General features: G+C 38.4%; 1 protein-coding gene across 18 annotated transcripts in view; it reads right to left on the bottom strand.

Moving 5' to 3' along the window:
* CLIP1 (CAP-Gly domain containing linker protein 1) overlaps window positions 1-24,548 on the bottom strand; it is a 167,419-nt gene that overhangs the window by 111,035 nt on the left and 31,836 nt on the right. For 4 of the 18 annotated variants that reach the window (XM_037816716.1, XM_037816722.1, XM_037816723.1 and 1 more), the window contains exon 1: window positions 4,015-4,613. The exons of 3 other annotated variants lie outside the window; for them this stretch is intronic. The gene's annotated coding sequence lies outside the window, so the exon portion shown is untranslated. Of the gene's footprint in view, window positions 1-4,014; window positions 4,615-24,548 lie in introns of those variants that run through there. 11 more of the 18 variants (XM_037816727.1, XM_037816734.1, XM_037816732.1 and 8 more) reach the window with 6 other exon arrangements.

Below are 24,548 nucleotides of genomic sequence, written 5' to 3'. Positions count from 1 at the left end.
GCTTGGTACATTTATCTACTGTATTAGGTACTGCTATAGCCTTAGTGCCTAGAAAACATCAAAATCTGGGGAGTGTTTCAAGGGCTTAGAATAATGCCAGCACATAGTAAGCAACAGGGATCTGTTAACTGTTATTTCCAAAGATCTAAGTTCCCTATTTTTCTTTCATATTATAACCTATTGCTACACATTATTTGAACAGGCAATTACATAAAAATCTGTCTTCCATTCTAAACAACTTTTCAGAGACTGCAAACACAGTTCAAGACAGCCTGTTCCAAAACAAAGAGCAGCATATGCTTACTGTATTACTCCTTTTAATAAGCAATCATCTATAAAATTATCTCATAAAGATAAGAATATTCCAAACATCCAGATAAAGAAAAACATTATTTGCAGTGGAAAAAAGTGGGTTAATTATCAGGACCATGGAAGAAAGCAAACAAGAAAACACAACCCAAACATTTTCCCAAAGTTTAGTGGTGAGTTAGAGCTGCCTAACACTTTATGCAAAGCCCAAAGGAGCTGTTACTTTTTCAGCTGCCTGAGCTTCTGGGATCACTCCCCCTCTGCCAACACTCACTACCATTAGACCCACCTCAATAACTATCTTTCTTTGAAAGACATCCTGAAAAGGGTAGGAATTAAAAAGTTAAAAGATTCCGTTCCATGCTATTTATCTACATAAGAATATATGCTGAAAGAACAGAAGTATTTTTTAATAACAAAAATTTATCTAAATCAGTTAAATATTGTCCTTGCAGCTAAAATTCACTTCAAATTTGTTATTTTAAGTTTCTGCAACCTATATGTACAGGATAACTCATTTCTAAAAAGCTATCATAAAGATATCCAAGTTAGAGACATTATTGAAAAGAAACAGATCGAATGGACCCATAAAGTACTCCTACTCTGAAATAAAGTAAATGTAAGACTCTAGGACTAACATGTCAGTCCTAGAAAAAAATAAGGGGAAAAAAATAAGGAACACAAGACTGCTTTAAAAAGAGCAGTCTACCTCCAGAAATGGGATCTCTTTCCTCTGATACTGAAATGCTTTGGTGTGGGGGCAGAGGGCAGGAGAAGAGCCCTGAACCCGAAGGGCTAGTCCAGAAGACAAAAACCATTGACCTGCAGGGGATTTTGGAGAAAAGGGAACACGCCCTACAGGGGTGCTGATAAACCACACTGTAATAAAACTAGTTTCAGTCCAGTAGAGACAGTTTATCAGAATGGACAAGCATACCACACTAATCAATGTGTATCTGCTTCATGTCAGCCAATCAGAGCATCTCCTCACTTGCTTCCACGTTGCCCTCTGTGAGTTTCTCCTTTCCACCCCCTTGGTGGAGCTCCTTCTGCTTTGTCACTGGGATGCTGCCCAATTCATGAATTGCTCAAGACATCTGTGAGATCCTAAACTGCATGATAAGTTTTTCTTTTATCAGGGAAAAAGCAGTGACTAAACAAAAAATTGGGGGGGGGGGAGTGTCACATAATCTCCCAACTTAAACTCATAGAACCATACTCAGAAGGTTCCAACATCTAATTCTTTGGGTACTTAAATAAAAGACAGGAGGGGACAATTTATCATGTACAAGTACTCAGCATACACAGGGTTTTTGGATTTTTTTGTTAATTTGTTTGACGGAGAACAATCCTTAAGAAAATTATATGTATTAACCCTGAGAGACTAGATTTCTGTATGAACCAACACCCACCTTTTATCCCAACCCCTATTAAAACAGTACAAAGAGCAAAGCAATACATTCAAAGCCAAATGGTGACTTCTCAATTGGGATGTATCTGCATTTAGGCCTCTGGGTCACAAATAATTTATACCACTGATAACCAAGTCATATCACTTCAAATTGTTACTTCTTGTGTGGTGTTGTAGCTATATGACCACAGAACAAAAATATTTTTTCAGGGAAAAGGGAAAACTGACAGCAAATTATACAGCAAATAGAGTCACTGACAATCACGTACCCATTCCCAAAGTAAAAATACGTTGCTGCTCTACTATCAATATTGAGTTTTCTGCTTTTAAATAACCTGCCAGAGGATATTTTAAAACAATGATTTTCTTACAATGCAATCTTTCTCAGTAAAATAACATAGTAGCCCTAAGGTCAATTTCTTAACTTTTATCAACACGAATCCAGCCAAATGAGATAAACAGGTACCTCATGATGTCTGTGGAATCCAGTCAGGCCTCACAAGCCCATACTTGCCAGAAGCTTGGGCAAACATTTTGCATAAACCTGGCTGTGAGGTCATGGTGATGATATCACAAACAAGAATTCTGATGTTGGTTCGCCTCGCAATTGCTGCGACTGCTTTAAAGAAAAGCCAGGAGGCTATTGACCAGAATCTGGAGGCGATGACTAAGGGAATGTAGCTTCTCCCAAGAATTAACCCTCCCCTTTTAAGAAGACCAGCATCTTTCTCCACTGCTCACCAGCACAGGCAAAGCAGGTAAGCAGAGAAAAGCACATCCATCTAAGTATTCAGCTCAATCCCAACAATGAAATTACATAGGTTTCAAGCTTGCAAGTTCAGTTTCAAACACTTTTTCTTAGTATTGTCTCCTAGAAATTTAATCTAGGCAATCCTACCCAAAATAACTGAAAGCAGGCACTTGAACAGATATTTGCACACTGAAGTTCATAGTTGCGTTATTCACAATTGGCAAAAGATGGAAGCAACCTGTGTCGTCAACAGATGAATGGATAAACAAAATGGTCTATACATACAATGGAATATTCTTCAGCTGTAACAAGGAATGAAGTTCTGAGACATGCGACAATGTGCATGAACCTTGAAGACATGCTGAATGAAATGTATCAGACACAAAGAGAAAAAAATCGCATGATCTCACCAATATGAAATAAATAGAATAAGCAAACTCATTGAGTCAGAAACTAGTATACAGGTTACCAGAAGCAGGGGTGGGAGTAGGGAATGGGGAGTTAATGATTAATTGGTACAGAATTTCTGATTGGGGTAATGGAAAAGTTTTTGTTGATAGTAGCAGAATGATAGTAGCAGTACATATTTGAATGTGGTTAAAAGGGGAAATTTTAGGGTATAAACATGTTAGTAGAACAAAAAAATTTTAAAGCCATAGAACTGTACAACACGAACAGTGAACCCAAATGTAAACTAAGGACTATAGTTAGTAGTACACACGATAATATTCTTTCATTAATTGCAACAAAAGTACCATACTAATGCAAAAATGTTAATAGCAGGAAGAGAATATGGGAGCTTTGTCTTTCCTGCGTGATTTTTCTGTAAACTACAACTTCTCTAATAAAAAAAATAATAAAAAGTAAAAAATGATGATGACAACAACAATGCTGTAGCTTAAAAAAGAAAAGTATGGAAAGAGGGAAAGACTGGGAAACAAGATGCCTGGATTCCATCCCAACTGGATGATCTTCAGCCACTTATTTAAGCCCTTCCCAACCTCAGTATCTTCATTTTTAACCTGAGGATTCTGATTAAATAATATTTGCTTCTAATTCCATCCTTCTGTGGTTCTGTTTTGGATTTCAAATCGAAATGCTGTAAATAAAAGAGCAAGGATTCAAAAGTAAAAGGAAAGGGATTGTGGCTCTAACTTTGCCAGAGTAAGAGTACTCTGCCATCAGTGAAGAACCCAAATCTGATAAGATCGGCTTCTAACAAGCATCTCCTGGCGCTCTCCAGCTTCCCAGTATATTGCCCGAGGAAAATTACACATCTACCCTTCACCTCGATCCTTTTGTCATGTTTCCACCATCAGCAAAAAAATACTCCTTTATTTACTAAATCTGGATATTCTGATGGGAGGCCAAGGAGTTGAAGAATTTGCAGTGAGTTTAACCTGCCGGGAGAAAGGGTTTAACGCTGAAGCTCCAGCAAGCAGGCTGCGTGGTGTGTGGACCGGGCCTCTGGAACCCCAGGCTTCAGCTGGCCCCGCTGGCGGACCTTGAGGAAATTCAGCAGCAGACAGGCAAAGTGACTTACCTGCAGACAGCTGCACTGAGACTTCTAAGGAACCTTCTAAGTGTTATATGTCTACGAACTTAAAAAGAGAAGGGAAGGCAACAGAAGTTCTCCAGGAGTCGTGGAATGTCTGGCGTTAGAGTAAGCTGTTTCTGAAGCTGATTTTCAAGTCAAGCTTGAGACAAAAATTCCCAGGCTGTTCTAAAATCCTATTCCTGGGTTTGGGAGGTTCATTCACAGCTTAATTCTGTCCCCTGAAGTCATGGTTATATAAGTATCTGTTGTAAGCTGTGTCACTTGCTATCTCCCACCCCCAACCCAGGAGGCATCGTAACCTGAGCTCCTATCTGCTCCAGCCACTGAAAACACTTACACAATACCCTGGTAGCCTTCCAGATCGACTTGGATTTCCACTAAAGAGAGGCTTTACTTGACTTTTTCTTCCTCTTTTGATTTCACTTACACTGGTATTCTTGTATATACAGAAAAGACCAGTCCAAATAAAAATTCAACTCCTAAGTAAAACAGGGCAGGTTAAGTACTTCAACTTCACAGCAAACAGTCAGGACCCCTGCCTGGAGCCAAACTGAAAATATCTCCTACCCCAGTGGGAATGAGCTTAGGTTCTTGGTGGGAGCTGCAGTCATGCCTCACCTCCCATGAGCAGGCTGTTTATACACCCAAGCCCCATGTGATACGGCTACGTGCGGCACAGTCTTCATGGGACACAGGAAATGACTCTAAAAGAAGAGAAGCAGATGCATCACCTCCTTGCAGAGACTTCTCTGCCTATCTTCCTGCCCCCCTCTCCCTTCTCTGGACTCTAGTACTGTGCAGTCTTGTATTGCTGAGTGATGAATCACACTCACTCCTGTCTTGTTTTGCACATCTTGCTAGGACTAAGTGCCCCATGGTCAGACACGAGGACCTAGAAAAGTATTTGGTACACTATAAGAGTTCAAAAAAGCTTGCTGAACTGACTCATCAAAACAAGAACCCAAAAGATGATGAAATACCATGATTTTCATACCAACTCACCAAGTAACTGCATCTCACCCTCTAAGTACCTGGTGAACAGTACAATGTTAGAAAGCTTCCCAAACCTGGAGCTTCTTTAAAAAACTAGGCCAATGAGGCTATGAGTGAACTCTTCAATTACTACTGCCAATGAGTGGTATGTAAGAGCTGTAAGTCTCAAATTAGATCATTATATTTGTAGACACTACTATACTTTCTAGAACAGCACTAACAGAAATATAATGCAAGACAAATATACAATTTTGAATTTTCTAGTAACCATATTTTAAAAAGTAAACAGAAACAAGTGAAATTAATTTCAATATTTTTTAAACCAATTATTTCCAAAATACTAATCATCCCAAAATAATTAGTTATAAAAATTAGTAAAAATATGTTTTACATTTTTTTATTCTAGGTCTTTGAAATCCATTTTCAAATTGATTTTATGCTTACAGCACATCTCAATTCAGACTAGCTATATTTCTAGCATTCAGTAGCCACACGTGGCTAGTGGCTACAGTATTGGACAGTGCAAGTCTAGAATACACGTTCAAGGCAGAATATTAAGTAGCTCTTAGGATAACAAAAGGAAAGCACAGCACTTACTGTAAAAAGAACTTTAAAATACCTATTTAACAGGGAATACCTAAAATATAAAGAAGCCCTGCTTGTGGCACAAGGCACTGCCCAGTCAAATTAATAGCTCAACCGTAAGTGTTTGAAAACACATCCACACAAAACCCAAAGCCAAGTACAGAGAGTGAGTCATGGATGAAAAATTTAGTGTATTCCAAGATGTAGGAAAGAAACTTGAGCGTTAGTGACTGGCAGATTTCAGGCCAAAGTGGTAGGAGGCAGCATTTCAAGTGCAAAGAAGGAAGTGAGAGTGTTAGTCTATTGACGCAGCATCCTGCTTAGCGTTTTCTTTCTTTCTGATGGCAGGAAACCAAGGCAGACTCAAGGAACGCCTTGATAAGAAAGAAGGGAAGATAGGCTTGGAGACTGGGGAAGGAAACTGCAGGAAAAAAAAGGGTTAAGGACATGCTTTAAGGGCATTATATTTAACTAACAGAAATATAATGCAAGACAAATATATAATTTTGAATTTTCTAGTAATTGTTGTTTTTATATATATATACATAATTTTGAATTTTCTAGTAATTGTTTTTTTTTAATAACCTGATATTTTTCTCCTAACTAGCAAGTTGCCTTTGACTTAGGAACAGTCTAGTAACTATAACTTAAATGTAAGACCCAGAGAAGAAAAAGCATAACTGTTTCAGTATCCCATATTTTAGCATGTCCATGTAGAGATATTAAAATATGCACCTTTCACAGGAGCGGAACACAGGCACCTATCCCAAGGTAGAGAGTGTGAGCACATGAGCCCTCAGTCAATGTTAGCTGATAATGAATGACACAAACTGACCACAGATCATCGTTTGTTCTGACCTCCCAGAAGCTTGCCACAAGCAAACATGTGTATGATGTCATCAAACACAGTTTAGGGCACAGGCCACAAAAGAGCCACCTCTTCAAATAAGTGCAAGTGAGAGAAACTACAGAGAAGATAAAGCAGGAGACGAGCCACTTGGTTTCCTTAGCAATTAAGTGGTTGACTTAAAGGACAACAGAATAAAATCCTAAACACAAGATGGTAAGTCTACTAAAGCTGAGGCCTTTCATGAGAAGGATAGGATCCCAAATTGTCCCCTCTGTTTGTTTATTCCACAGTCTCTAACGGAGCATTCCAAAACTCCTTTAGGAATAATGAAAAAATTAGCCAAGAAAATAGATCATACACAAACACACACACACACAAATAAAAATAAAAAATGAAAATAAAAAATTTTAAAAATCATACAAACTGTCAGAAATAAACATATACAATTAAGTGGAAGAGCCCAGTTTTCAATTAAAGCAGAAAGACAGACCTTACCTTCCAGAGAGCTGCATCCACCCTCTAAGGTATATGTCTGAAAGGATGCAGCCATGGTTCCCAAATTTATTCAAGAGGCCAGAGCATCTGAACATGGTGGTGTTCTTAACAGAATATCATGAAATACTTAGATAGAGTATAATCTCTAAAACTTCTAAGTATATAGTAGCAGAAGTCTAAGACTTCAAACAAACTAAAAACCCTATACAAACTTAAAAATGAATTTAAGAAAACCACTGTTCATTAAAAAGCAGCATCTTAGTCTAGCTTGAAGATCACCATCCTTCTCCAAAGACCAGCTGGCTAGAGAAACTGAACCTGATAAGGACTGAAAGCTGCCTGATGCCTCTCTCACAGCTCATTCAAGTTATTTTTTGTGCTTTCAATAAATTTACAGCTAATCCACAAGCTGAAGCCTGGGCCGGTAATTTATATTTCAGTAGTACTAAAGTAATACATTTCAACAATCATTATAAAGCATGTTACAAAACAATAAAGTTAAATAAATGAAGGGGAAAGGAGATGTGTAAGACACCAAGCAGAATTAAAGTGTAAAAAACACCAACTTAACTATGGGGCCACTTATCAGTACTTCCAGTCAGTTCTACATCTCTGTCAGTTTCTTCTTAGAACAAATTAATTTTTTACAGGATTTACTTACACTAATGTCAAAGAATTATGTGGCATTATAAGAGCATGCAGAGACGTGGGGCAAGATGGCAGACTGGTGAGCTGTATGTTTTAGTTACTCCTCCAGGAAAGTAGGTAGAAAGCCAGGAACTGCGTGGACTGGACACCACAGAGCAATCTGACTTTGGGCATACTTCATACAACACTCATGAAAACGTGGAACTGCTGAGATCAGCGAAATCTGTAAGTTTTTGCGGCCAGGGGACCCGCGCCCCTCCCTGCCAGGCTCAGTCCCGTGGGAGGAGGGGCTGTCAGCTCCGGGAAGGAGAAGGGAGAACTGTAGTGGCAGCCCTTATCGGAATCTCATTCTACTGATCCAAACTCCAACCATAGATAGACTGAGACCAGACACCAGAGAATCTGAGAGCAGCCAGCCCAGCAGAGAGGAGACAGGCATAGAAAAAAAAACAACACAAAAAACTCCAAAATAAAAGCGGAGGATTTTTGGAGTTCTGGTGAACATAGAAAGGGGAAGGGCCCTGAGGCGCATATGCAAATCCCGAAGAAAAGCTGATCTCTCTGCCCTGTGGACCTTTCCTTAATGGCCCTGGTTGCTTTGTCTCTTAGCATTTCAATAACCCATTAGATCTCTGAGGAGGGCCCTTTTTTTTTTTTTCTTTTTTTTTTTAATCCCTTATTCTTTTTCTAAAACAATTACTCTAAGAAGCCCAATACAGAAAGCTTCAAAGACTTGCTATTTGGGCAGGTCAAGTCAAGAGCAGAACTAGGAGAGCTCTGAGACAAAAGGCAATAATCCAGTGGCTGAGAAAATTCACTAAACACCACAACTTCCCAAGAAAAGGGGGGTGTCCGCTCACAGCCATCATCCTGGTGGACAGGAAACACTCCTGCCCATCGCAAGCCCCATAGCCCACAACTGCCTCAGACAACCCAGTGTGACAGAAGTGCTTCAAATAACAGGCACACACCACAAAACTGGGCGTGGACATTAGCCTTCCCTGCAACCTCAGCTGATTGTCCCAGAGTTGGGAAGGTAGAGCAGTGTGAATTAACAAAGCCCCATTCAGCCATCATTTCAGCAGACTGGGAGCCTCCCTACACAGCCCAGCAGCCCAGAACTGCCCTGGGGGGACGGCACTCACCTGTGACATAGCACAGTCATCCCTCAACAGAGGACCCGGGGTGCACGGCCTGGAAGAGGGGCCCACCTGCAAGTCTCAGGAGCCATACGCCAATACCAAGGACTTGTGGGTCAGTGGCAGAGACAAACTGTGGCAGGACTGAACTGAAGAATTAGACTATTGCAGCAGCTTTAAAACTCTAGGATCACCATGGAGATTTGATTGTTAGAGCCACCCCCCCCCCGCTGACTGCCCAGAAACACGCCCCATATACAGGGCAGGCAACACCAACTACACACGCAAGCTTGGTACACCAATTGGACCCCACAAGACTCACTCCCCCACTCACCAAAAAGGCTAAGCAGGGGAGAACTGGCTTGTGGAGAACAGGTGGCTCGTGGAAGCCACCTGCTGGTTAGTTAGAGAAAGTGTACTCCACGAAGCTGTAGATCTGATAAATTAGAGATAAGGACTTCAATTGGTCTACAAATCCTAAAAGAACCCTATCAAGTTCAGCAAATGCCACGAGGCCAAAAACAACAGAAAATTATAAAGCATATGAAAAAAACCAGACGATATGGATAACCCAAGCCCAAGCACCCAAATCAAAAGACCAGAAGAGACACACCTAGAGCAGCTACTCAAAGAACTAAAGATGAACAATGAGACCATAGTACGGGAGATAAAGGAAATCAAGAAGACCCTAGAAGAGCATAAAGAAGACATTGCAAGACTAAATAAAAAAATGGATGATCTTATGGAAATTAAAGAAACTGTTGACCAAATTAAAAAGATTCTGGACACTCATAGTACAAGACTAGAGGAAGTTGAACAACAAATCAGTGACCTGGAAGATGACAGAATGGAAAATGAAAGCATAAAAGAAAGAATGGGGAAAAAAATTGAAAAACTCGAAATGGACCTCAGGGATATGATAGATAATATGAAACGTCCGAATATAAGACTCATTGGTGTCCCAGAAGGGGAAGAAAAGGGTAAAGGTCTAGGAAGAGTATTCAAAGAAATTGTTGGGGAAAACTTCCCAAATCTTCTAAACAACATAAATACACAAATCATAAATGCTCAGAGAACTCCAAATAGAATAAATCCAAATAAACCCACTCCGAGACATATTCTGATCACACTGTCAAACACGGAAGAGAAGGAGCAAGTTCTGAAAGCAGCAAGAGAAAAGCAATTCACCACATACAAAGGAAACAGCATAAGACTAAGTAGTGACTACTCAGCAGCCACCATGGAGGCAAAAAGGCAGTGGCACGATATATTTAAAATTCTGAGTGAGAAAAATTTCCAACCAAGAATACTTTATCCAGCAAAGCTCTCCTTCAAATTTGAGGGAGAGCTTAAATTTTTCACAGACAAACAAATGCTGAGAGAATTTGCTAACAAGAGACCTGCCCTACTGGAGATACTAAAGGGAGCACTACAGACAGAGAAACAAAGAAAGGACAGAGAGACTTGGAGAAAGGTTCAGTACTAAAGAGATTCGGTATGGGTACAATAAAGGATATTAATAGACAGAGGGGAAAAATATGACAAACATAAACCAAAGGATAAGATGGCTGATTCACGAAATGCCTTCACGGTTATAACGTTGAATGTAAATGGATTAAACTCCCCAATTAAAAGATATAGATTCGCAGAATGGATCAAAAAAAATGAACCATCAATATGTTGCATACAAGAGACTCATCTTAGGCACAGGGACACAAAGAAACTGAAAGTGAAAGGATGGAAAAAAATATTTCATGCAAGCTACAGCCAAAAGAAAGCAGGTGTAGCAATATTAATCTCAGATAAAATAGACTTCAAATGCAGGGATGTTTTGAGAGACAAAGAAGGCCACTACGTACTAATAAAAGGGGCAATTCAGCAAGAAGAAATAACAATCGTAAATGTCTATGCACCCAACCAAGGTGCCACAAAATACATGAGAGAAACACTGGCAAAACTAAAGGAAGCAATTGATGTTTCCACAATAATTGTGGGAGACTTCAACACATCACTCTCTCCTATAGATAGATCAACCAGACAGAAGACCAATAAGGAAATTGAAAACCTAAACAATCTGATAAATGAATTAGATTTAACAGACATATACAGGACATTACATCCCAAATCACCAGGATACACATACTTTTCTAGTGCTCATGGAACTTTCTCCAGAATAGATCATATGCTGGGACATAAAACAAGCCTCAATAAATTTAAAAAGATTGAAATTATTCAAAGCACATTCTCTGACAACAATGGAATACAATTAGAAGTCAATAACCATCAGAGACTTAGAAAATTCACAAATACCTGGAGGTTAAACAACACACTCCTAAACAATCAGTGGGTTAAAGAAGAAATAGCAAGAGAAATTGCTAAATATATAGAGACGAATGAAAATGAGAACACAACATACCAAAACCTATGGGATGCAGCAAAAGCAGTGCTAAGGGGGAAATTTATAGCACTAAACGCATATATTAAAAAGGAAGAAAGAGCCAAAATCAAAGAACTAATGGATCAACTGAAGAAGCTAGAAAATGAACAGCAAACCAATCCTAAACCAAGTACAAGAAAAGAAATAACAAGGATTAAAGCAGAAATAAATGACATAGAGAACAAAAAAACAATAGAGAGGATAAATATCACCAAAAGTTGGTTCTTTGAGAAGATCAACAAGATTGACAAGCCCCTAGCTAGACTGACAAAATCAAAAAGAGAGAAGACCCATATAAACAAAATAATGAAGGAAAAAGGTGACATAACTGCAGATCCTGAAGAAATTAAAAAAATTATAAGAGGATACTATGAACAACTGTATGGCAACAAACTGGATAATGTAGAGGAAATGGACAATTTCCTGGAAACATATGAACAACCTAGACTGACCAGAGAAGAAACAGAAGACCTCAACCAACCCATCACAAGCAAAGAGATCCAATCAGTCATCAAAAATCTTCCCACAAATAAATGCCCAGGGCCAGATGGCTTCACAGGGGAATTCTACCAAACTTTCCAGAAAGAACTGACACCAATCTTACTCAAACTCTTTCAAAACATTGAAGAAAATGGAACACTGCCTAACTCATTTTATGAAGCTAACATCAATCTAATACCAAAACCAGGCAAAGATGCTACAAAAAAGGAAAACTACCGGCCAATCTCCCTAATGAATATAGATGCAAAAATCGTCAACAAAATACTTGCAAATCGAATCCAAAGACACATTAAAAAAATCATACACCATGACCAAGTGGGGTTCATTCCAGGCATGCAAGGATGGTTCAACATAAGAAAATCAATCAATGTATTACAACACATTAACAAGTCAAAAAGGAAAAATCAATTGATCATCTCAATAGATGCTGAAAAAGCATTTGACAAAATCCAACATCCCTTTTTGATAAAAACACTTCAAAAGGTAGGAATTGAAGGAAACTTCCTCAACATGATAAAGAGCATATATGAAAAACCCACAGCCAGCATAGTACTCAATGGTGAGAGACTGAAAGCCTTCCCTCTAAGATCAGGAACAAGACAAGGATGCCCGCTGTCACCACTGTTATTCAACATTGTGCTGGAAGTGCTAGCCAGGGCAATCCGGCAAGACAAAGAAATAAAAGGCATCCAAATTGGAAAAGAAGAAGTAAAACTGTCATTGTTTGCAGATGATATGATCTTATATCTAGAAAACCCTGAGAAATCGACGATACAGCTACTAGAGCTAATAAACAAATTTAGCAAAGTAGCGGGATACAAGGTTAATGCACATAAGTCAGTAATGTTTCTATATGCTAGAAATGAACAAACTGAAGAGACACTCAAGGAAAAGATACCATTTTCAATAGCAACTAAAAAAATCAAGTACCTAGGAATAAACTTAACCAAAGATGTAAAAGACCTATTCAAAGAAAACTACGTAACTCTACTAAAAGAAATAGAAGGGGACCTTAAAAGATGGAAAAATATTCCATGTTCATGGATAGGAAGACTAAATGTCATTAAGATGTCAATTCTACCCAAACTCATCTACAGATTCAATGCAATCCCAATCAAAATTCCAACAACCTACTTTGCAGACTTGGAAAAGCTAGTTATCAAATTTATTTGGAAAGGGAGGATGCCTCGAATTGCTAAAGACACTCTAAAAAAGAAAAACGAAGTGGGAGGACTTACACTCCCTGACTTTGAAGCTTATTATAAAGCCACAGTTGCCAAAACAGCATGGTACTGGCACAAAGATAGACATATAGATCAATGGAATCGAATTGAGAATTCGGAGATAGACCCTCAGATCTATGGCCGACTGATCTTTGATAAGGCCCCCAAAGTCACTGAACTGAGCCATAACAGTCTTTTCAACAAATGGGGCTGGGAGAGTTGGATATCCATATCCAAAAGAATGAAAGAGGACCCCTACCTCACCCCCTACACAAAAATTAACTCAAAATGGACCAAAGATCTCAATATAAAAGAAAGTACCATAAAACTCCTAGAAGATAATGTAGGAAAACATCTTCAAGACCTTGTATTAGGCGGCCACTTCCTAGACTTTACACCCAAAGCGCAAGCAACAAAAGAGAAAATAGATAACTGGGAACTCCTCAAGCTTAGAAGTTTCTGCACATCAAAGGAATTTCTCAAAAAGGTAAAGAGGCAGCCAACTCAATGGGAAAAAATTTTTGGAAACCATGTATCTGACAAAAGACTGATATCTTGCATATATAAAGAAATCCTACAACTCAGTGACAATAGTACAGTCGGCCCAATTATAAAATGGGCAAAAGATATGAAAAGACAGTTCTCTGAAGAGGAAATACAAATGGCCAAGAAACACATGAAAAAATGTTCAGCTTCACTAGCTATTAGAGAGATGCAAATTAAGACCACAATGAGATACCATCTAACACCGGTTAGAATGGCTGCCATTAAACAAACAGGAAACTACAAATGCTGGAGGGGATGTGGAGAAATTGGAACTCTTATTCATTGTTGGTGGGACTGTATAATGGTTCAGCCACTCTGGAAGTCAGTCTGGCAGTTCCTTAGAAAACTAGATATAGAGCTACCATTCGATCCAGCGATTGCACTCCTCGGTATATACCCGGAAGATCGGAAAGCAGTGACACGAACAGATATCTGCACGCCAATGTTCATAGCAGCATTATTCACAATTGCCAAGAGATGGAAACAACCCAAATGTCCTTCAACAGATGAGTGGATAAATAAAATGTGGTATATACACACGATGGAATACTACGCGGCAGTAAGAAGGAACGATCTGGTGAAACATATGACAACATGGATGAACCTTGAAGACATAATGCTGAGCGAAATAAGCCAGGCACAAAAAGAGAAATATTATATGCTACCACTAATGTGAACTTTGAAAAATGTAAAACAAATGGTTTATAATGTAGAATGTAGGGGAACTAGCAGTAGAGAGCAATTAAGGAAGGGGGAACAATAATCCAGGAAGAACAGATAAGCTATTTAACGTTCTGGGGATGCCCAGAAATGACTATGGTCTGTTAATTTCTGATGGTTGTAGTAGGAACAAGTTCACTGAAATGTTGCTATATTATGTAACTTTCTTGGGGTAAAGTAGGAACATGTTGGAAGTTAAGCAGTTATCTTAGGTTAGTTATCTTTTTCTTACTCCCTTGCTATGGTCTCTTTGAAATGCTCTTTTATTGTATGTTTGTTTTCTTTTTAACTTTTTTTTTCATACAGGTGATTTGAAAAAATAAGGGAAATTTAAAAAAAAAAAAAAAAAAAAAAAAAAGATGTAGTGCCCCCTTGAGGAGCCTGTGGAGAATGCAGGGGTATTCGCCTACCCCACCTCCATGGTTGCTAACATGACCACAGACATAGGGGACTGGTGGTTTGATGGGTTGAGCCCTCTACCATAAGTTTTACCCTTGGGAAGACGGTTGCTGCAAAGGAGAGGCTAGGCCTCCCTATATTTGTGCCTAAGAGTCTCCTCCTGAATGCCTCTTTGTTGCTCAGATGTGGCCCTCTCTCTCTGGCTAAGCCAACTTGAAAGGTGAAATCACTGCCCTCCCCCCTACGTGGGATCAGACACCCAGGGAAATGAATCTCCCTGGCAACGTGGAATATGACTCCCAGGGAGGAATGTAGACCTGGCACCGTGGGACGGAGAACATCTTCTTGACCAAAAGGGGGATGTGAAAGGAAATGAAATAAGCTTCAGTGGCAGAGAGATTCCAAAAGGAGCCGAGAGGTCACTCTGGTGGGCACTCTTATGCACACTTTAGACAACCCTTTTTAGGTTCTAAAGAATTGGGGTAGCTGGTGGTGGATACCTGAAACTATCAAACTACAACCCAGAACCCATGAATCTCGAAGACAGTTGTATAAAAATGTAGCTTATGAGGGGTGACAATGGGATTGGGAAAGCCATAAGGACCAAACACCACTTTGTCTAGTTTATGGATGGATGTGTAGAAAAGTAGGGGAAGGAAACAAACAGACAAAGGTACCCAGTGTTCTTTTTTACTTCAATTGCTCTTTTTCACTCTAATTATTATTCTTGTTATTTTTGTGTGTGTGCTAATGAAGGTGTCAGGGATTGATTTAGGTGATGAATGTACAACTATGTAATGGTACTGTAAACAATCATAAGTACAATTTGTTTTGTATGACTGCGTGGTATGTGAATATATCTCAATAAAATGATGATTAAAAAAAAAAAATAAAAAAAAAAAAAAACATAAAAAAAAAAAAAAAAAAAAAAAGGATCTGGGGACAAACTGGGTTTGAAAAGAGGGAGTTCAGAAGCATTCAGGTTTCTGGAATGTTTCTGATTCATTAGCCCACAGTTTTGACTTTTTCAATTTATTTAATCTCATGAATTAATTCTTGTGAGAATACATCCTATCTTGAATCTTCCCTTGTAGCTTTCCTTTCCAGAGTCTGGGGTTGCCCAGCAACACAGGATCTGTAAACTATTTTTTCCCTTAATAAAATGTAGAATTAATGCATAAAAAAAAAAAAAAAAAAAATATGAAACGTCCGAATATAAGACTCATTGGTGTCCCAGAAGGGGAAGAAAAGGGTAAAGGTCTAGGAAGAGTATTCAAAGAAATTGTTGGGGAAAACTTCCCAAATCTTCTAAACAACATAAATACACAAATCATAAATGCTCAGAGAACTCCAAATAGAATAAATCCAAATAAACCCACTCCGAGACATATTCTGATCACACTGTCAAACACGGAAGAGAAGGAGCAAGTTCTGAAAGCAGCAAGAGAAAAGCAATTCACCACATACAAAGGAAACAGCATAAGACTAAGTAGTGACTACTCAGCAGCCACCATGGAGGCAAAAAGGCAGTGGCACGATATATTTAAAATTCTGAGTGAGAAAAATTTCCAACCAAGAATACTTTATCCAGCAAAGCTCTCCTTCAAATTTGAGGGAGAGCTTAAATTTTTCACAGACAAACAAATGCTGAGAGAATTTGCTAACAAGAGACCTGCCCTACTGGAGATACTAAAGGGAGCACTACAGACAGAGAAACAAAGAAAGGACAGAGAGACTTGGAGAAAGGTTCAGTACTAAAGAGATTCGGTATGGGTACAATAAAGGATATTAATAGACAGAGGGGAAAAATATGACAAACATAAACCAAAGGATAAGATGGCTGATTCACGAAATGCCTTCACGGTTATAACGTTGAATGTAAATGGATTAAACTCCCCAATTAAAAGATATAGATTCGCAGAATGGATCAAAAAAAATGAACCATCAATATGTTGCATACAAGAGACTCATCTTAGGCACAGGGACACAAAGAAACTGAAAGTGAAAGGATGGAAAAAAATATTTCATGCAAGCTACAGCCAAAAGAAAGCAGGTGTAGCAATATTAATCTCAGATAAAATAGACTTCAAATGCAGGGATGTTTTGAGAGACAAAGAAGGCCACTACGTACTAATAAAAGGGGCAATTCAGCAAGAAGAAATAACAATCGTAAATGTCTATGCACCCAACCAAGGTGCCACAAAATACATGAGAGAAACACTGGCAAAACTAAAGGAAGCAATTGATGTTTCCACAATAATTGTGGGAGACTTCAACACATCACTCTCTCCTATAGATAGATCAACCAGACAGAAGACCAATAAGGAAATTGAAAACCTAAACAATCTGATAAATGAATTAGATTTAACAGACATATACAGGACATTACATCCCAAATCACCAGGATACACATACTTTTCTAGTGCTCATGGAACTTTCTCCAGAATAGATCATATGCTGGGACATAAAACAAGCCTCAATAAATTTAAAAAGATTGAAATTATTCAAAGCACATTCTCTGACAACAATGGAATACAATTAGAAGTCAATAACCATCAGAGACTTAGAAAATTCACAAATACCTGGAGGTTAAACAACACACTCCTAAACAATCAGTGGGTTAAAGAAGAAATAGCAAGAGAAATTGCTAAATATATAGAGACGAATGAAAATGAGAACACAACATACCAAAACCTATGGGATGCAGCAAAAGCAGTGCTAAGGGGGAAATTTATAGCACTAAACGCATATATTAAAAAGGAAGAAAGAGCCAAAATCAAAGAACTAATGGATCAACTGAAGAAGCTAGAAAATGAACAGCAAACCAATCCTAAACCAAGTACAAGAAAAGAAATAACAAGGATTAAAGCAGAAATAAATGACATAGAGAACAAAAAAACAATAGAAAGGATAAATATCACCAAAAGTTGGTTCTTTGAGAAGATCAACAAGATTGACAAGCCCCTAGCTAGACTGACAAAATCAAAAAGAGAGAAGACCCATATAAACAAAATAATGAAGGAAAAGGTGACATAACTGCAGATCCTGAAGAAATTAAAAAAATTATAAGAGGATACTATGAACAACTGTATGGCAACAAACTGGATAATGTAGAGGAAATGGACAATTTCCTGGAAACATATGAACAACCTAGACTGACCAGAGAAGAAACAGAAGACCTCAACCAACCCATCACAAGCAAAGAGATCCAATCAGTCATCAAAAATCTTCCCACAAATAAATGCCCAGGGCCAGATGGCTTCACAGGGGAATTCTACCAAACTTTCCAGAAAGAACTGACACCAATCTTACTCAAACTCTTTCAAAACATTGAAGAAAATGGAACACTGCCTAACTCATTTTATGAAGCTAACATCAATCTAATACCAAAACCAGGCAAAGATGCTACAAAAAAGGAAAACTACCGGCCAATCTCCCTAATGAATATAGATGCAAAAATCGTCAACAAAATACTTGCAAATCGAATCCAAAGACACATTAAAAAAATCATACACCATGACCAAGTGGGGTTTATTCCAGGCATGCAAGGATGGTTCAACATAAGAAAATCAATCAATGTATTACAACACATTAACAAGTCAAAAAGGAAAAATCAATTGATCATCTCAATAGATGCTGAAAAAGCATTTGACAAAATCCAACATCCCTTTTTGATAAAAACACTTCAAAAGGTAGGAATTGAAGGAAACTTCCTCAACATGATAAAGAGCATATATGAAAAACCCACAGCCAGCATAGTACTCAATGGTGAGAGACTGAAAGCCTTCCCTCTAAGATCAGGAACAAGACAAGGATGCCCGCTGTCACCACTGTTATTCAACATTGTGCTGGAAGTGCTAGCCAGGGCAATCCGGCAAGACAAAGAAATAAAAGGCATCCAAATTGGAAAAGAAGAAGTAAAACTGTCATTGTTTGCAGATGATATGATCTTATATCTAGAAAACCCTGAGAAATCGACGATACAGCTACTAGAGCTAATAAACAAATTTAGCAAAGTAGCGGGATACAAGGTTAATGCACATAAGTCAGTAATGTTTCTATATGCTAGAAATGAACAAACTGAAGAGACACTCAAGGAAAAGATACCATTTTCAATAGCAACTAAAAAAATCAAGTACCTAGGAATAAACTTAACCAAAGATGTAAAAGACCTATTCAAAGAAAACTACATAACTCTACTAAAAGAAATAGAAGGGGACCTTAAAAGATGGAAAAATATTCCATGTTCATGGATAGGAAGACTAAATGTCATTAAGATGTCAATTCTACCCAAACTCATCTACAGATTCAATGCAATCCCAATCAAAATTCCAACAACCTACTTTGCAGACTTGGAAAAGCTAGTTATCAAATTTATTTGGAAAGGGAGGATGCCTCGAATTGCTAAAGACACTCTAAAAAAGAAAAACGAAGTGGGAGGACTTACACTCCCTGACTTTGAAGCTTATTATAAAGCCACAGTTGCCAAAACAGCATGGTACTGGCACAAAGATAGACATATAGATCAATGGAATCGAATTGAGAATTCGGAGATAGACCCTCAGATCTATGGCCGACTGATCTTTGATAAGGCCCCCAAAGTCACTGAACTGAGCCATAACAGTCTTTTCAACAAATGGGGCTGGGAGAGTTGGATATCCATATCCAAAAGAATGAAAGAGGACCCCTACCTCACCCCCTACACAAAAATTAACTCAAAATGGACCAAAGATCTCAATATAAAAGAAAGTACCATAAAACTCCTAGAAGATAATGTAGGAAAACATCTTCAAGACCTTGTATTAGGCGGCCACTTCCTAGACTTTACACCCAAAGCGCAAGCAACAAAAGAGAAAATAGATAACTGGGAACTCCTCAAGCTTAGAAGTTTCTGCACATCAAAGGAATTTCTCAGAAAGGTAAAGAGGCAGCCAACTCAATGGGAAAAAATTTTTGGAAACCATGTATCTGACAAAAGACTGATATCTTGCATATATAAAGAAATCCTACAACTCAGTGACAATAGTACAGTCGGCCCAATTATAAAATGGGCAAAAGATATGAAAAGACAGTTCTCTGAAGAGGAAATACAAATGGCCAAGAAACACATGAAAAAATGTTCAGCTTCACTAGCTATTAGAGAGATGCAAATTAAGACCACAATGAGATACCATCTAACACCGGTTAGAATGGCTGCCATTAAACAAACAGGAAACTACAAATGCTGGAGGGGATGTGGAGAAATTGGAACTCTTATTCACTGTTGGTGGGACTGTATAATGGTTCAGCCACTCTGGAAGTCAGTCTGGCAGTTCCTTAGAAAACTAGATATAGAGCTACCATTCGATCCAGCGATTGCACTTCTCGGTATATACCCGGAAGATCGGAAAGCAGTGACACGAACAGATATCTGCACGCCAATGTTCATAGCAGCATTATTCACAATTGCCAAGAGATGGAAACAACCCAAATGTCCTTCAACAGATGAGTGGATAAATAAAATGTGGTATATACACACGATGGAAAACTACGCGGCAGTAAGAAGGAACGATCTCGTGAAACATATGACAACATGGATGAACCTTGAAGACATAATGCTGAGCGAAATAAGCCAGGCACAAAAAGAGAAATATTACATGCTACCACTAATGTGAACTTTGAAAAATGTAAAACAAATGGCTTATAATGTAGAATGTAGGGGAACTAGCAATAGAGAGCAATTAAGGAAGGGGGAACAATAATCCAAGAAGAACAGATAAGCTATTTAACGTTCTGGGGATGCCCAGGAATGACTATGGTCTGTTAATTTCTGATGGATATAGTAGGAGCAAGTTCACAGAAATGTTGCTGTATTAGATAACTTTCTTGGGGTAAAGTAGGAACATTTTGGAAGTTAAGCAGTTATCTTAGGTTAGTTGTCTTTTTCTTACTCCCTTGTTATGGTCTCTTTGAAATGTTCTTTTATTGTATGTTTGTTTTCTTTTTAACTTTTTTTCCATACAGTTGATTTAAAAAAGAAGGGAAAGTTAAAAAAAACAAAAAGAAAAGAAAAACAAGGAAAAAAAAAAGATGTAGTGCCCCCTTGAGGAGCCTGTGGAGAATGCAGGGGTATTCGCCTACCCCACCTCCATGGTTGCTAACATGACCACAGACATAGGGGACTGGTGGTTTGATGGGTTGAGCCCTCTACCACAGGTTTTACCCTTGGGAAGACGGTTGCTGCAAAGGAGAGGCTAGGCCTCCCTATGGTTGTGCCTAAGAGCCTCCTCCCGAATGCCTCTTTGTTGCTCAGATGTGGCCCTGTCTCTCTAGCTAAGCCAACTTGAAAGGTGAAATCACTGCCCTCCCCCCTACGTGGGATCAGACACCCAGGGGAGTGAATCTCCCTGGCAACGTGGAATATGACTCCCGGGGAGGAATGTAGACCTGGCATCGTGGGACGGAGAACATCTTCTTGACCAAAAGGGGGATGTGAAAGGAAATGAAATAAGCTTGAGTGGCAGAGAGAATCCAAAATGAGCCGAGAGGTCACTCTGGTGGGCACTCTTACGCACACTTTAGACAATCCTTTTTAGGTTCTAAAGAATTGGGGTAGCTGGTGGTGGATACCTGAAACTATCAAACTACAACCCAGAACCCATGAATCTCGAAGACAGTTGTATAAAAATGTAGCTTATGAGGGGTGACAAGGGGATTGGGAAAGCCATAAGGACCACACTCCACTTTGTCTAGTTTATGGATGGATGAGTAGAAAAATAGGGGAAGGAAACAAACAGACAAAGGTACCCAGTGTTCTTTTTTACTTCAATTGCCCTTTTTCACTCTAATTATTATTCTTGTCATTTTTGTGTGTGTGCTAATGAAGGTGTCAGGGATTGATTTGGGTGATGAATGTACCACTATGTAATGGTACTGTAAACAATCGAAAGTACGATTTGTTTTGTTTGACTGCGTGGTATGTGAATATATCTCAATAAAATGAAGATTAAAAAAAAAAAAAAATAAGAGCATGCAGAGCTGTTCTTCAAAAACAGGGTCCTTGCTGTCTTCACTTGGAACAAGGGAGCCTTCTTTGTTAATTTCCTACAGTGTGCCTTCCATATGGTAGATTACTTAACAAATGTTTATTGAATATTAAAGTAATACAGCTTATCCTTTTTTTTTCATTCCATTGACAAGAATACTCATAAACATCAGTATTTCTTTAAAGATCTCCAATCTCTGAACAGCCCCATCAAGAGTCTTATTATGTCCGTTGTCATCACCCCAGATTCATAAGCAAAGCACCAGTGCAAAGTGACCTAGTTAAAAACGTTTATAAAGAATCCAGGAGTCACCATTCTAGATCTTCTTTAACCTCCCCTCACCTTATTGTACCAGAGGATCACTGTGCCAGTTAATATACATTACGTCCTCCGGAAAAAGCCATATTCTTTAATGCAATCTTGTGGGAGCAGACTGATTAATCTTTTTGATTAGGGTGTGACCTCTTAATTGGATGTTTCCATGGAGATTTAACCCCGCCCATTCAGGGTAGGTCTTGATTAGTTTACTGGAGTCCTTTAAAGGGAGCTTGCACAGAGAGCAGAGATGAAAATGCCTTGGGATATGCTAAGCCAGACCCAGATGCTTACTGACACTTAGAGAAGGTTGGAAGTGCAGACAGAAGGACATTTGGAGATGCTAAGGTAAGAGATGAAACCCAGAGTTTGCCCTGGAGAAACTAAGAGACACCCCGAGACATTTTGGAGACAGCCATTCTGAAATGCAACCTGGGAGCAAAGGAACAGGAGATGCCAGCCACGTGCCTCCCAGCTGACTGAGGTGTTCTGGACACCATCGGCCTTTTTTCAGTGAAGGTATCCTGTTGTGGATGCCTCAGTTTGGACACTTAGAACTGTAAACTTGTGACGTAATAAATTTCCTTTATAAAAGCCAATCCATTTCTGGTATTTTGTATAACGGCAGCATTAGCAAACCAGAACAACCGCTAAAGATCTATTTTCACTGATATTTACCTGCACATACGGAATGTTTCATGCACTGTAGGTAACTTTTTCAATAGGACTGACTCAAACAGCTTTAAAATTACTGTAAAGATTAAAAAAGCAAACTGCATATCTCTAGCAAGGATAAAGTGCAAAAGATGAAAGATAAGTCATAATAGCGCAGTCACTATTTGTTTAAAAGGATTAATGTGAAAAGCCCATCTGTACACTAAAGGACTGACACAAGCCTGAAAGGGTCAGAAAATTAATTGGCTCCTTAAATGAAATGGTGCTACAGGGGATTTTACTTCTGATGTCTAACAGGTAGAGCCCTTAAAGAGCAATTTATAAAATCAATCTATCAAAGATAAGTGTTGAGAATATCATATAATAAGACACTGAAGTTAAGTAGAAGTTTTACATTTTTCTATCAAAGTCACATGTAGAATTTTAAGTGATTAAAGACTCAGTTTCAGGTGTTGCTGAATGAAGTCAGAACAGGAGATGCTTAAAAATTATGTATTTTTTAAACTTACACTGTGTATGACATAGTACAGTCAAGATTTTCACAATCCCACGGTCACAAAGTGTAAGCTATATAGTTACACAATCGTTTTCAAGAATTAAGGCTTCTTGGGGTATGGCAGGAACATACTGGAAGCAAAGTAGATATTTTAGATTGTTTTTATTAATCCTTTGCTTTGTTTTGTTTGAAATGTTGTGGGGGTTTTTTGTTTGTTTAATTTTTCAATAAATAAAGTTGAAAAATTAAAAAAAAAATGTGTATGACCAAGTACAGAAAACAAGTAGCACCCAGAGTTTCAAAGTTTATGGCAGTTTAAAAAAAAAGGAGGAGGAAGGAACTAAAAACCAACCAAAACAAAGAGAGCTGGGGCTTTTGACAATTTTTTTTAAAGATGGAACTCTGTTCCTTGATGCAACCGTCTGTAATAATGAGTGTTTTTGTACAGCTCAGTTTGAGTGAAGATTTATATTATGTTCATTCTTAGATAAGCAGAAAATAAGCAGCCTCCCAAAGTTCCTCCATCTGCAAAACAATTTTAAGAGCAAATGAGAACATGGAAAGCTGAATAATTTATTCTGCTCATTTACACAAAACTTCTACAAAATTTCTGTGACTCTAACTCTCAGGTATACCACTGGCTTAGAGAAGGATCTGAAAAGGGACTGAAATTACTAGGCCTGGTTACTGTCTCCCAGAACTCACTTAATAAGTCCACACAGTCAATTATACTAATGTGTAAAAAGGAGCAAGTGTGCTTAAATATAGCATCAGAATAGTTTACAATCAGAAGAGACCTTAGCAATCTAGTTCAACTTCCTCATCTTACCACCAAGGAAAGTGACTCTAAAAAGTAAATCACTTGTCAAGGTCATTACTACAAATGGTCTAGGACTTAAACCCCTATCTCCAGATTAAAGACTCCTAACCCTAAAGTATGCTGATGCATAAAAGATTCTGATTTGTTTATATACGGAATGAGATGAATGAGTGGAGCTCAAGGCAAGTGAAAATTGGCTCCCCTAGTTAATCTTCACATAGCAATAAAAGTAGGCATACTGTTGCTTGCCCTTAAACAGTCAGAAATTGCCCACACTAAAAGCAAACACCTACCATTTGTTCTGAACAAGAAAAGGGCACAAAGACAACTCACTGAAGAATCAATGGCTTCCTTATGTTTTTTTTCTCTTTATAAAAACTGTCTTGTATTTACTTTGCTCATGAGCAAATTTAATAGTTGCTGTAGCTCTTTTCAGCCAATGGAAAAAATAACCAGATTTCTATTTTCACAATACAGCAGAACACCCGGGTATTTCAAGAGATCACTCTATTAAACTTACTCAAGTTCATAAAATTGTTTTCTGTACACCCACCTTAGATGCTATAAATGGAAACTAGGAATTGGTTTCATTTGAATCTTAAAAACCAACTTCAGTGTTGGTTATTTTTACCTGTCTAGGCCTTCTATACAG

The sequence above is a fragment of the Choloepus didactylus genome, chromosome 23 (genome assembly GCF_015220235.1).
Source record: "Choloepus didactylus isolate mChoDid1 chromosome 23, mChoDid1.pri, whole genome shotgun sequence".
Taxonomy (NCBI): Eukaryota; Metazoa; Chordata; class Mammalia; order Pilosa; family Megalonychidae; genus Choloepus; species Choloepus didactylus.
Note: the sequence above shows the minus strand (reverse complement) of the source record. Positions and strands in the feature narration are given on the sequence as shown.